Source organism: Procambarus clarkii, chromosome 58 (assembly GCF_040958095.1).
Source record: "Procambarus clarkii isolate CNS0578487 chromosome 58, FALCON_Pclarkii_2.0, whole genome shotgun sequence".
Taxonomy (NCBI): Eukaryota; Metazoa; Arthropoda; class Malacostraca; order Decapoda; family Cambaridae; genus Procambarus; species Procambarus clarkii.
Genome location: NC_091207.1, coordinates 12,561,016 through 12,575,007, shown reverse-complemented (window position 1 = coordinate 12,575,007; position 13,992 = coordinate 12,561,016). Strand labels below are relative to the sequence as shown.

The 13,992-nt window shown below is 49.2% G+C and overlaps 1 protein-coding gene across 1 annotated transcript in view; it reads right to left on the bottom strand.

Annotated features, from left to right (window-relative positions):
* Window positions 1–13,992, bottom strand: part of LOC123768029 (uncharacterized) — a 171,746-nt gene that overhangs the window by 156,768 nt on the left and 986 nt on the right. The gene's annotated exons all lie outside the window — the stretch shown is intronic.

Below are 13,992 nucleotides of genomic sequence, written 5' to 3'. Positions count from 1 at the left end.
TTACCCTTAAACCTACAGACATTGGCCACCTATTGGTTCATCTTGACGGGAAGTTAGAGGAATATTGTCTCGGAAGATGGCCCCTCATGCAAGGTTAGGTGGCGTGGTTGTTCTGTGTGTTTGTGTGGTTGTTCTGTGTGTTTGTGTGGTTGTTCTGTGTGTTAGTGTGGTTGTCCTGTGTGTTTGTGTGGTTGTCCTGTGTTTGTGTGGTTGTTCTGTGTGTTTGTGTCGTTGTTCTGTGTGTTTGTGTGGTTGTCCTGTGTGTTTGTGTGGTTGTCCTGTGTGTTTGTGTCGTTGTCCTGTGTGTTTGTGTGGTTCTCCTGTGTGTTTGTGTGGTTGTCCTGTGTGTTTGTGTCGTTGTCCTGTGTTTGTGTGGTTGTTCTGTGTGTTTGTGTCGTTGTCCTGTGTGTTTGTGTGGTTGTCCTGTGTGTTTGTGTGGTTCTCCTGTGTGTTTGTGTGGTTGTCCTGTGTGTTTGTGTCGTTGTCCTGTGTTTGTGTGGTTGTCCTGTGTGTTTGTGTCGTTGTCCTGTGTTTGTGTCGTTGTTCTGTGTGTTTGTGTCGTTGTCCTGTGTTTGTGTCGTTGTTCTGTGTGTTTGTGTGGTTGTTCTGTGTGTTTGTGTGGTTCTCCTGTGTGTTTGTGTGGTTGTTCTGTGTGTTTGCGTGGTTGTCCTGTGTGTTTGTGTGGTTGTCCTGTGTGTTTGTGTGGTTGTCCTGTGTGTTTGTGTGGTTCTCCTGTGTGTTTGTGTCGTTGTCCTGTGTGTTTGTGTCGTTGTCCTGTGTTTGTGTGGTTGTCCTGTGTGTTTGTGTCGTTGTCCTGTGTTTGTGTGGTTGTTCTGTGTGTTTGTGTCGTTGTCCTGTGTTTGTGTCGTTGTTCTGTGTGTTTGTGTGGTTGTTCTGTGTGTTTGTGTGGTTCTCCTGTGTGTTTGTGTGGTTGTTCTGTGTGTTTGTGTGGTTCTCCTGTGTGTGTGTGTGGTTGTTCTGTGTGTTTGTGTGGTTCTCCTGTGTGTTTGTGTGGTTCTCCTGTGTGTTTGTGTGGTTCTCCTGTGTGTTTGTGTGGTTGTTCTGTGTGTTTGTGTGGTTCTCCTGTGTGTTTGTGTGGTTCTCCTGTGTGTTTGTGTGGTTCTCCTGTGTGTTTGTGTGGTTGTTCTGTGTGTTTGTGTGGTTCTCCTGTGTGTTTGTGTGGTTCTCCTGTGTGTTTGTGTGGTTCTCCTGTGTGTTTGTGTGGTTGTTCTGTGTGTTTGTGTGGTTCTCCTGTGTGTTTGTGTGGTTCTCCTGTGTGTTTGTGTGGTTCTCCTGTGTGTTTGTGTGGTTGTTCTGTGTGTTTGTGTGGTTCTCCTGTGTGTTTGTGTGGTTCTCCTGTGTGTTTGTGTGGTTCTCCTGTGTGTTTGTGTCGTTGTCCTGTGTTTGTGTGGTTGTTCTGTGTGTTTGTGGTTGTCCTGTGTTTGTGTGGTTGTCCTGTGTGTTTGTGTGGTTGTCCTGTGTGTTTGTGTGGTTGTCCTGTGTGTTTGTGTGGTTGTCCTGTGTGTTTGTGTCGTTGTCCTGTGTGTTTGTGTGGTTGCCCTGTGTGTTTTTGTGGTTGTCCTGTGTGTTTGTGTGGTTGTTCTGTGTTTGTGTGGTTGTCCTGTGTTTTTGTGGTTGTCCTGTGTGTTTGTGTGGTTGTCCTGTGTGTTTGTGTGGTTGTCCTGTGTGTTTGTGTGGTTGTCCTGTGTTTGTGTGGTTGTCCTGTGTGTTTGTGTGGTTGTCCTGTGTGTTTGTGTGGTTGTCCTGTGTGTTTTTGTGGTTGTCCTGTGTGTTTGTGTCGTTGTCCTGTGTGTTTGTGTGGTTGTCCTGTGTGTTTTTGTGGTTGTCCTGTGTGTTTGTGTGATTGTCCATTGTGTGTTTGTGGTTGTCCTGTGTGTTTGTGTGGTTGTTCTGTGTGTTTGTGTGGTTGTTCGGTGTGTTTGTGTGGTTGTCCTGTGTGTTTGTGTGGTTGTTCTGTGTGTTTGTGTGGTTGTTCGGTGTGTTTGTGTGGTTGTCCTGTGTGTTTGTGTGGTTGTTCTGTGTGTTTGTGTGGTTGTCCTGTGTGTTTGTGTGGTTGTTCTGTGTGTTTGTGTGGTTGTCCTGTGTGTTTGTGTGGTTGTTCTGTGTGTTTGTGTGGTTGTTCTGTGTGTTTGTGTGGTTGTCCTGTGTTAGTATGGTTGTCCTGTGTTTGTATGTTTGTTCTACACTTGCAGGGTTGTCCTGCACTTGCATGGTTGTCCTACACTTGCACGGTTGTCCTACACTTGCATGGTTGTCCTACACTTGCATGGTGTTCTTACACTTGCATGGATGTCCTAAACTTGCACGGTTGTCCTACACTTGCACGGTTGTCCTACACTTGCATGGTTGTCCTACACTTGCATGGTGTTCTTACACTTGCATGGATGTCCTACACTTGCACGGTTGTCCTACACTTGCACGGTTGTCCTACACTTGCACGGTTGTCCTACACTTGCATGGTTGTCCTACACTTGCACGGTTGTCCTACACTTGCACGGTTGTCCTACACTTGCACGGTTGTCCTACACTTGCACGGTTGTCCTACACTTGCACGGTTGTCCTACACTTGCACGGTTGTCCTACACTTGCATGGTTGTCTTACACTTGCATGGTTGTCCTACACTTGCATGTTTGTCCTACACTTGCACGGTTGTCCTACACTTGCACGGTTGTCCTACACTTGCACGGTTATCCTACACTTGCACGGTTATCCTACACTAGCATGGTTGTCCTACACCTGCGTGGTTGTCCTACACTTGCGTGGTTGCTTGACACAAGGAGCACGGAAGTGTTTGCTTCTCCAGTGAAGCCGTAATCAACGTATCTTGCATATGCTTGCATCAAAAGTTGCAAACCTTCACCCTGGGCCCAACTGCTCAATGTTAATTGTTGCAAATTAGCTCATTTTATTAAAGGTAAATAATTACTTATAGATAAATATCTTGCAAGTAATTCAATAAAACAAAATATTCTGTTATGAGACGCTCTTCAGATTCTGAGGCCTTAAGTTGTTCAATTATTATCGTATGCCTAAACACCGTCAGTGGCCCCCCCCCCCCTCCCTCCCCCCCCCCAAAAAAAAATAAAGAAGTGGAGAATCTCTGCATCACAAACTATCACCTCCACCTTGACCACCTCTCTTGTATCACCCAGTTTATATACATTTTCAGTGTTTAAAAGTCAATCCGTCTTCAGGCCAGTCCATTCCATCCGGCGGTCGACCCCAAAGACGCATTCATTAATTTTTAACATGCTGTTCATTGAAACTAGGAATTTTCTTATATAAATTAATGTTGTTATATATTAGCATACTGTGCATATTTAGGTATTGGTTATGTTAGGTTAGGTGTTTAGGTTCTGTTGGCGATTTTATTTGTTTGTAGAACGTGGGTGAAGCATTTACAGCGTTGTGGTTCAACCCGTCCTCGACTCAAGTCCATTCCATCCAGCGGTCGACCCCACAGACGCAGTGATAAATTTTAACATGCTGTTGATTCAAAACAGGGATTTTCTCAAATGTAAATTAATGTTATAATATATTAGCATATTGTGCATATTTAGGCATAGGTTAGGTTAGGTGTTAAGTTTCTGTTGGCGATTATTTGTTGTTGTTGTTGAGGGGCGACGACGACCGTGGCATCGGATGCGCCCCGGCGTACCCGGTAAGGGTGAATCGCGAAGCTCGGAAAGGTGAAACGCCAAGCCAAATCGTGAAACAAGTAACGCCAATCACTGGAAACTAATATGCCATGTTGCAAAGAAACGCAGACAGGCAGATGATTGGGGAGTCCCAGGAGTCCCTCAGGGTGACAAGCACCGGCCCCGTCCCACACAGGGGCCTCGTAGCCTGGTGGATAGCGCGCAGGATTCGTAATTCTGTGGCGCGGGTTCGATTCCCGCACGAGGCAGAAACAAATGGGCAAAGTTTCTTTCACCCTGAATGCCCCTGTTACCTAGCAGTAAATAGGTACCTGGGAGTTAGTCAGCTGTCACGGGCTGCTTCCTGGGGTGTGTGTGTGTGTGTGTGTGTGTGGTGTGGGAAAAAAAAAAAAAAAAGTAGTTAGTAAACAGTTGATTGACAGTTGAGAGGCGGGCCGAAAGAGCAAAGCTCAACCCCCGTAAAAACACAACTAGTAAACACACAGAGAACACCAGGGAGCAAAACCAAAAACTCGGCCCCCAACGAAAACGCAAAAGTCATCCAGTGTCCCCCGGCAGAGCAGAAGCCAGCGCCTACCACGACTGAGCGCACACCAGGAGCCCACCAAGACCCACCAACCCCCGGCACCTCTCGGCTAAGCCGGCCCCCGAACACCGTCACCCCGCCGGGAGAACCAGCCAGTACACGTCAAAAAAAAATTCTCTCCGCAATCCCGTGACCCAAGGCGATATGTGCGCCAGGCGTCGTACAATCGGACCGTTGAATAGGGATGACAAACGACAGTAGCAAAGCCAAAACGCGAAAACAAGACGTGATCAGGTGGCTCCCAGGTGGAGGAGGTGTCCAAACGTCCGCTCGACGTCAAGGTTAAACCAGGAATCTGGACCTAGATTCAGGAAGCTCTGTGTATTTCTTCGTAAGTGGGTTTGCTACGAAGGTTCCTAAGTGCGCCCTAAGAAGATGCTTAGGTGCGATTCAATAAGGTATACTTAGGAAGAAAATTGTTGGTTCACCTGCGTGCCGATAGAGGTCACTACTGTGTTTCGTTTGGCCAATCAGAGAGCAGCAACATTCTTCATATTGAAGATTTAGCGCTGGCTTATAGGAGCTCTACTGCCTCCTATTTACGTCGAATTTTCTTATAAAATTAGTATATTTCGAAGTAAAACAATGTTTTTTCAACTTCTACAGCCAGCACCGACATTGTAGTAAACAAATATGTTACATTTGTTGTTTACCTACGTAATTCTAAGAGATACTGTGTAGCTGTCCTTGTTGCTCGGAAGATGCGCTGACAATTATTGTATATATTTACTGAATTTACCCAATGGCCACTAACTATCTAGTGACCTCGAAGAGGACAGAAAGCCGGCGGCTTGTTAAAGGGCCCGCCAATTGAATTAATGTTATTTTTTAGCTGGAATTTGGCATTTACGGTTTCAGCGGGTAGGCGGTTCCATGGGTTTATAGCCCTCTTGGTGGAAAAAAAACATCTGTTTTCAGTCCTACTTGAGAGAACATACTCTCCAACACTATATCTGTGATTGTCCTGTTATCAGTGACTTCATACCAAATAGTATGAGGTACTTTGAGCTCTGTAATTACTTCATACACTCAGGAATGTTGGAAGATATTCTTGTGCTGCACCCAGATTTTGCCAGTGGAGGCTAATAAATCAGCATTAAGTATTTTGTTCTCTCCTAATTCCATGTATGACTGGCCATCCTGTGAGGTGAGGATGTTGGGTGTGCTTGTAGCTGGTTTTTGATCTACACTGTGTGGTCCTTTATACAGAATAGGAAAGCAGCACATTGCTATGTATACCTAAACATGTTTAAAAATACATTGTTTGAGAGGAGTTTTGTAGAAACTGGTAAGAGTAATTATAATATAATGTTTCCATGATTCAGTGCTTACCTCTTGTGAAAATTGCTTAGAGTTGTTTAGTCAGAGTTGATTTGTTTTTTGTATTGAGGCTGGTATTTTCTAAATTGATTCCATGTACAGTATGTCTAACCATCCTGTGAGATGAGAGTATTAGATAAACTTATAGCTAGTTTTTTATCTACACTGTGTAATATTCCATATAGAATAGGGTAGCAGCACATTGCTGTGTATACCTAATCTTCTTAATAAAAAAAATCAGTAATAAAGATTTTAAATTATAGTTTGTATTATTACAAATACAGTACTGTATTATCCATATTAAATCATGTTGACCATGGATCATTAAGATCTCATGTTGATATGTAATACAAGTCATATTTCTTTTGAACTGCTAATCCATGCTAATCATTCATTAAATTGTGCATTATGTCTTAATTTTTCACTTCCTTGGATATACTGTACAGTACAAAAAGATAGGATAAAAATAAACCAGTAATATTTCTTTCATTATATTTTTCATTTAAATAACTGCATCAATATTTTTACAGCTGACAGGATTTGTTTTCCCATACAGGTGCATTATTTGTTAAAAAAAATTAGGTTTATTGTTACACACAATGGTGCTACATAGCCTTCCCAGCTTGGTGCCTTATTTTAATACTTACTGATTAAAAAATAAATAATAAATACATTTTATTCAGGAAAAGTACATACAGTTGATTTACAAACATAATGTTGGATTTATAGGCAGAGCTAGTACATACAATACCTAAAGCCACTAATACTCATAGCATTTCGGGCAAGGTGTGGGGGGAAAAAAACAGACTAAAACTTAATAGCAATCGAGATTAGGTATAAATTGTGTTGAAAGAAGGAATAAAAAATACAAAAAGGGGGTTAACATAGCATAAATCAGCAATTGCACATGTTGGTGAACAGCGTTGTTTAAAAAATAGCAAGACATGGGTTGACATTTAGGAGGTAAGTTAGGTTACATGGAGTTAATTAGGCAGTACTTGGTTTAACTCTTAAACTGGTTGAGAGAGGTACAGCCTTTGACATGATTCGGAAGGTCATTCCACATTCTGGGTCCCTTGATTTGTAGAGCACTTCTAGTTTGGTTACACACAGCCAAATTGAGTAACAGGAAGAGGTCTTGGACACAAATTTGTTCCATGCTAAATGTACAGGAATCAGCTGAGTATTCCTCAAATAAAATAAGTTGCCTCAGCTTATAAGGTAAATAAAATAAGCATTTCTCAAATAAGTAGCTGCCTCACCTCACTGCCTTACTGCTACATAGCCTTCCCGGCATGGTGCCTTCTTTTGATAATTACTTGTTCCACATCCAAATTGTATAACAGGAAGAGGTCTTGGACCCCTACTTCCCTCTCTCTTTTTTAGTAGTCTATATAGTCATAATTATAGCTTTAAGTATTCAATGAATAAAGTTTTTGACATTTTTACCCTTTTCCTTACCTAACATCATTTGTGCAGCATATTTTTATTTTATGTCTCACCCAGATTTAATTTCAAAATAAAACCAAACTAAATAAATTAGAAATGGGTATGTATAGCTAAGGTACACCCTTACTACTAGGAGAACAGGGGCATTTGGTGATAGTAAATGATCCCATCAGGCAGGGCTCATCACCTTCTCTCATATTTCATGTTCACCAGTGTTTATTTACTTAATAACTACTGGTATAATATCTTGCTATTATAAAACTAATTCTACTATCATCAAACATATATTTACTTCAAGTTTCAAGCAGAGAATGCATATATAACTAACACGAAGGATTACTCTTCACTAGATTCACCAGCTATAATATTTTGGTCATGTTCCAATATCATAAATCGATCCCAGTGTTATGTAGTAGAGAAAAAATGACTTATATCCAGTTTACGTAAAGCTACGAGTGGTCGAAACCACACTTAAATCCCGGAATGAACTTACGAAGATTTTTCCACTTAGGGTAGTTAATTGAATACGGACGTAGCCGCCACGAAGGCGCTAAGACGGAAAACGCTCTTAGCTAAGAGGAAAAACCTTCGTAAGTACCTTCCTGAATCCTGCCCCTGGCGATTATTTGTATTTGTAGTACGTGGGTGGAGCATTTATAGCGTTGTGGTTCGAACAAAATTCGTCAGTGAAGAACTTATTGCGGAAGTGTTTGAATGAAATAAGTTGCGAGTCGTGTGTAAACCGTTTTTCATTCAAAACATGGGGTTTGGCGGGTGTATGGAATGGACTTTGTTCATGAGGACGGGCTGACAAGTGTAAATATAATGAAATAGTTGAGTATGCGCTGAACACCAAAGAAAATGGAGACATCTCTTAAAACCTGGACTAGCGCGTTCATGAGACAAGATCACTGGGGCCGGATTCAAGAAACATTTACGCAAGATATTATAAACATTTTTGTTCTTATCGCCGTCTTTGCGCTTCCGTTGCGATTCAGGAAGGTATTTACGGCCGCCGGTCCTTCCCAGAACACCGTCTCATACTGCGACAGCTCCAAATCATTCGTAGCGTTACAAAAACCGTAAATAAGTTACGTTTTTCTCGGCTACATAACCTTTGCACAACAGAGGAACTCAAAGTACAATACAGACGTGTGCCTGTGATATATGTAGTGCATAACGTGTATTACATATGTGTTTTACGGAAAGACAAATACAAATTACAATAACAAGCTACTATATAAATATTTAATAAGTCAATATTAATGTATATTTGAACTAACAGAAGCCAATAGTCAATGTGTTTTTCCAACACAATTTTTTTTAATAGAAATAGTTTATCCGTAAATAAAGTTGTAAGGTATTTTAGTAATTAGAGGCCTACATATTAAAATATTAATTGCAAAAGAAATATTGAAAACTAAGCCAATGACTTTGAATCAGAATAAGTTTTCCATAATTCATTTTAACATGAGCTCTATTCATACACTGTTTACACTGACAAATCACTTACACATATAATATGTGCAAAATATTAAATAATATATAATAAATTCTTACCCAACCTCGCCTCTGCCTGTACTTATATGCTGAAGTAATTACCTTAATGAGGTCAATACTTACCTGTAATCATTTGATTTACTTAACTAAACAGGTTGTCCAATGCTGTTCGTTTCACCTCAAGAATAATGGCTATAGTGAGAATACTCTCAGGTGGGTTCTTAACAGTATTCAATAACTGTTATATTAATTAATAGACAACTCATCTTTCTAAGTTCATGTATCTCAATAATTGTCCTTATTTGGGGTAAAAATGTTTGCAATTTCAAGCATTTAGTTTATTTTGACCTTTCTAAAAAAACAAAACAAGGGCTTCACAATACGGAGGAAGCTCAACAAGGCACAATGTAGGACTGAGAACAGGGTATGATTTATCACCCACAGGGTTATAAACCCTTGGAACAGCCTACCCGCCCAAGCCCAAAGAGCCAAAACTCTGTTGAAATTTAAAATCAAGCTTGAAAAAAAAATCATCTGGACCAATCGGGGGACCTTTGACAATCCGCCGGCCTCCTGTCTCCGTCGAGGCCACAAGCGTGTTAGTGGCCCTCGGGTAAATACATCAGTAGGACAGGTAACTTACTATAAACTGTCTCCTGTGCTTTGTAACTAAATATATTAACGTAATTAGGATTGTAACTATTGCACCTGTTTGCACTTTTTTTTAATTCAATATCATCATATTGAATCATATTGAGCATCGCAATTATGTAATATATAATTATTATATTTAGTAAGTTAAGTGTGTAAGGCAGGCCACTTATAGAAGGACAACCATTTACAAATAAAGTTAGTGATTAAATAAATTAATTTATTAATTAAAAAGTAAATATTTAATATTTCTAATATATGAAGTTGTTTATAAATAATGTATTTTATAGTTTTGACAATTCACGGCTTAACTTTGTTTTAATACCGAGCTTAGGTAGAGACAACAATGTGCGACTAACATATTCTTAATGAGAGATTACACAGTCTACATCAAATACTAGCTATAAGTTCAACTAATATTCTCATCTCACAGGACGGTAAGCCATAAATGGAGTCATATATGGAACCATAAATGGAGTCATATATGGAACCATAAATGGAGTCATATATGGAACCATATATGGAGTCATATATGGAGCCATAAATGGAGCCATAAATGGAGCCATATATGGAGTCATATATGGAGTCATATATGGAGTCATATATGGAGTCATATATGGAGTCATATATGGAGTCATATATGGAGTCATATATGGAGTCATATATGGAGTCATATATGGAGTCATATATGGAGTCATATATGGAGTCAGGAGAGAACATGAGATACCAGGATGATCTATCAGCCTGCACTAGTACACTCTAGTTAGTGTGGTCTACCAGCCTGCACTAGCACACTCTAGTTAGTGTGGTCTACCAGCCTGCACTAGCACACTCTAGTTAGTGTGGTCTACCAGCCTGCACTAGCACACTCTAGTTAGTGTGGTCTACCAGCCTGCACTAGTACACTCTAGTTAGTGTGGTCTACCAGCCTGCACTAGCACACTCTAGTTAGTGTGGTCTACCAGCCTGCACTAGCACACTCTAGTTAATGTGGTCTACCAGCCTGCACTAGTACACTCTAGTTAGTGTGGTCTACCAGCCTGCACTAGCACACTCTAGTTAGTGTGGTCTACCAGCCTGCACTAGCACACTCTAGTTAATGTGGTCTACCAGCCTGCACTAGTACACTCTAGTTAGTGTGGTCTACCAGCCTGCACTAGCACACTCTAGTTAGTGTGGTCTACCAGCCTGCACTAGCACACTCTAGTTAATGTGGTCTATCGGCCTGCACTAGTACACTCTAGTTGACCTAGTGCACACCCACCACACCCGGTGTAGTGGGTGGTGGGCCAGGGTGTGGTGGGCCATGGTGTGGTGGGTGGTGGGCTAGGGTGTGGTGGGTGGTGGGCCAGGGTGTGGTGGGTGGTGGGCCAGGGTGTGGTGGGTGGAGGGCCAGTGTGTGGTGGGTGGTGGGCCAGGGTGTGGTGGGTGGAGGGCCAGTGTGTGGTGGGTGGTGGGCCAGGGTGTGGTGGGTGGTGGGCCAGGGTGTGGTGGGTGGTGGGCCAGTGTGTGGTGGGTGGTGGGCCAGGGTGTGGTGGGTGGAGGGCCAGGGTGTGGTGGGTGGTGGGCCAGGGTGTGGGGGGTGGTGGGCCAGGGTGTGGTGGGTGGTGGGCCAGGGTGTGGTGGGTGGTGGGCCAGGATGTGGCGGGTGGTGGGCCAGGGTGTGGTGGGTGGAGGGCCAGTGTGTGGTGGGTGGTGGGCCAGGGTGTGGTGGGTGGTGGGCCAGGGTGTGGTGGGTGGTGGGCCAGGGTGTGGTGGGTGGTGGGCCAGGATGTGGCGGGTGGTGGGCCAGGGTGTGGTGGGTGGTGGGCCAGGGTGTGGTGGGTGGTGGGCCAGGGTGTGGTGGGTGGTGGGCCAGGGTGTGGTGGGTGGTGGGCCAGGATGTGGCGGGTGGTGGGCCAGGGTGTGGTGGGTGGTGGGCCAGGATGTGGCGGGTGGTGGGCCAGGGTGTGGTGGGTGGTGGGCCAGGGTGTGGCGGGTGGTGGGCCAGGGTGTGGTGGGTGGTGGGCCAGGATGTGGCGGGTGGTGGGCCAGGGTGTGGTGGGTGGTGGGCCAGGGTGTGGTGGGTGGTGGGCCAGGGTGTGGTGGGCCAAGGTGTGGTGGGTGGTGGGCCAGGGTGTGGCGGGTGGTGGGCCAGGGTGTGGTGGGTGGTGGGCCAGAGTGTGGTGGGTGGAGGGCCAGGGTGTGGTGGGTGGTGGGCCAGGGTGTGGTGGGTGGTGGGCCAGGGTGTGGTGGGTGGTGGGCCAGGGTGTGGTGGGTGGTGGGCCAGGGTGTGGTGGGTGGTGGGCCAGGATGTGGCGGGTGGTGGGCCAGGGTGTGGTGGGTGGTGGGCCAGGGTGTGGTGGGTGGTGGGCCAGGGTGTGGTGGGTGGTGGGCCAGGGTGTGGTGGGTGGTGGGCCAGGGTGTGGTGGGTGGTGGGCCAGGGTGTGGTGGGTGGTGGGCCAGGGTGTGGCGGGTGGTGGGCCAGGGTGTGGCGGGTGGTGGGCCAGGGTGTGGCGGGTGGTGGGCCAGGGTGTGGCAGGTGGAGGGCCAGGGTGTGGCGGGTGGTGGGCCAGGGTGTGGCGGGTGGTGGGCCAGGGTGTGGCGGGTGGTGGGCCAGGGTGTGGCGGGTGGTGGGCCAGGGTGTGGTGGGTGGTGGACCAGGGTGTGGGGGGTGGTGGGCCAGGGTGTGGTGGGTGGAGGGCCAGGGTGTGGTGGGTGGTGGGCCAGGGTGTGGTGGGTGGAGGGCCAGGGTGTGGTGGGTGGTGGGCCAGGGTGTGGTGGGTGGTGGGCCAGGGTGTGGTGGGTGGAGGGCCAGGGTGTGGTGGGTAGTGGGCCAGGGTGTGGTGGGTGGAGGGCCAGGGTGTGGTGGGTGGTGGGCCAGGGTGTGGTGGGTGGTGGGCCAGGGTGTGGTGGGTGGTGGGCCAGGGTGTGGTGGGTGGTGGGCCAGGGTGTGGTGGGTGGTGGACTAGGGTGATTTGGGTGGTGGACCAGGGTGTGGTGGGTGGTGGACCAGGGTGTGGTGGGTGGTGGGCCAGGGTGTGGTGGGTGGTGGGCCAGGGTGTGGTGGGTGGTGGACCAGGGTGTGGTGGGTGGTGGGCCAGGGTGTGGTGGGTGGAGGGCCAGGGTGTGGTGGGTGGTGGGCCAGGGTGTGGTGGGTGGTGGGCCAGGGTGTGGTGGGTGGTGGGCCAGGGTGTGGTGGGTGGTGGGCCAGGGTGTGGTGGGTGGAGGGCCAGGGTGTGGTGGGTGGTGGGCCAGGGTGTGGTGGGTGGTGGGCCAGGGTGTGGTGGGTGGTGGGCCAGGGTGTGGTGGGTGGTGGGCCAGGGTGTGGTGGGTGGTGGGCCAGGGTGTGGTGGGTGGTGGGCCAGGGTGTGGTGGGTGGTGGGCCAGGGTGTGGCGGGTGGTGGGCCAGGGTGTGGCGGGTGGTGAGCCAGGGTTTGGCGGGTGGTGGGCCAGGGTGTGGCGGGTGGTGGGCCAGGGTGTGGCGGGTGGTGGGCCAGGGTGTGGCGGGTGGTGGGCCAGGGTGTGGCGGGTGGTGGACCAGGGTGTGGCGGGTGGTGGACCAGGGTGTGGCGGGTGGTGGGCCAGGGTGTGGCGGGTGGTGGGCCAGGGTGTGGCGGGTGGTGGGCCAGGGTGTGGCGGGTGGTGGGCCAGGGTGTGGCGGGTGGTGGGCCAGGATGTGGCGGGTGGTGGGCCAGGGTGTGGCGGGTGGTGGGCCAGGGTGTGGCGGGTGGTGGGCCAGGGTGTGGCGGGTGGTGGGCCAGGGTGTGGCGGGTGGTGGGCCAGGGTGTGGCGGGTGGTGGGCCAGGGTGTGGCGGGTGGTGGGCCAGGGTGTGGTGGGTGGTGGGCCAGGGTGTGGTGGGTGGTGGGCCAGGGTGTGGCACGGTTGGAGACAACTATCCAAGACTCACTGCCTCTCACTCACCCATCAGTGTGGCTCTAATTGAGTATGTGTGCTATTATGTGGCACCGAGGGGGGGGGGGGGGCGGGGGTGTGGCATCTGGCACCGAGGGGGGGGCCGGGGGTGTGGCATCTGGCACCGAGGGGGGGGCCGGGGGTGTGGCATCTGGCACCGAGGGGGGGCGGGGGTGTGGCATCTGGCACCGAGGAGGGGGGCGGGGGTGTGGCATCTGGCACCGAGGGGGGGCGGGGGTGTTTCATCTGGCACCGAGAGGGGGGGGGGTGTGGCATCTGGCACCGAGGGGGGGCGGGGGTGTTTCATCTGGCACCGAGGGGGGGTGGGGGTGTGGCATCTGGCACCGAGGGGGGGCGGGGGTGTTTCATCTGGCACCGAGGGGGGGGGGCGGGGGTGTGGCATCTGGCACCGAGGGGGGGGCGGGGGTGTTTCATCTGGCACCGAGGGGGGGGGGGCGGGGGGGCATCTGGCACCAAGGGGGGGGCGGGGGTATGGCATCTGGCACCGAGGGGGGGGGGGCGGGGGTGTGGCATCTGGCACCGAGGCTGGGGGGGTGGGGGTGTGGCATCTGGCACCGAGGGGGGGCGGGGGTGTTTCATCTGGCACCGAGGGGGGGGGGGCGGGGGTGTTTCATCTGGCACCGAGGGGCGGGGGTGTTTCATCTGGCACCGAGGAGGGGGGCGGGGGGGTGGCATCTGGCACCGAGGGGGGGGGCGGGGGGGTGGCATCTGGCACCGAGGGGGGGGGCGGGGGGGTGGCATCTGGCACCGAGGGGGGGGGCGGGGGTGTGGCATCTGGCACCGAGGGGGGGGGGCGGGGGTGTGGCATCTGGCAATGAGGGGGGGGGGGCGGGGGTGTGGCATCTGGCACCGAGGGGGGGGGCGGGGGGTGGCATCTGGCACCGAGGAG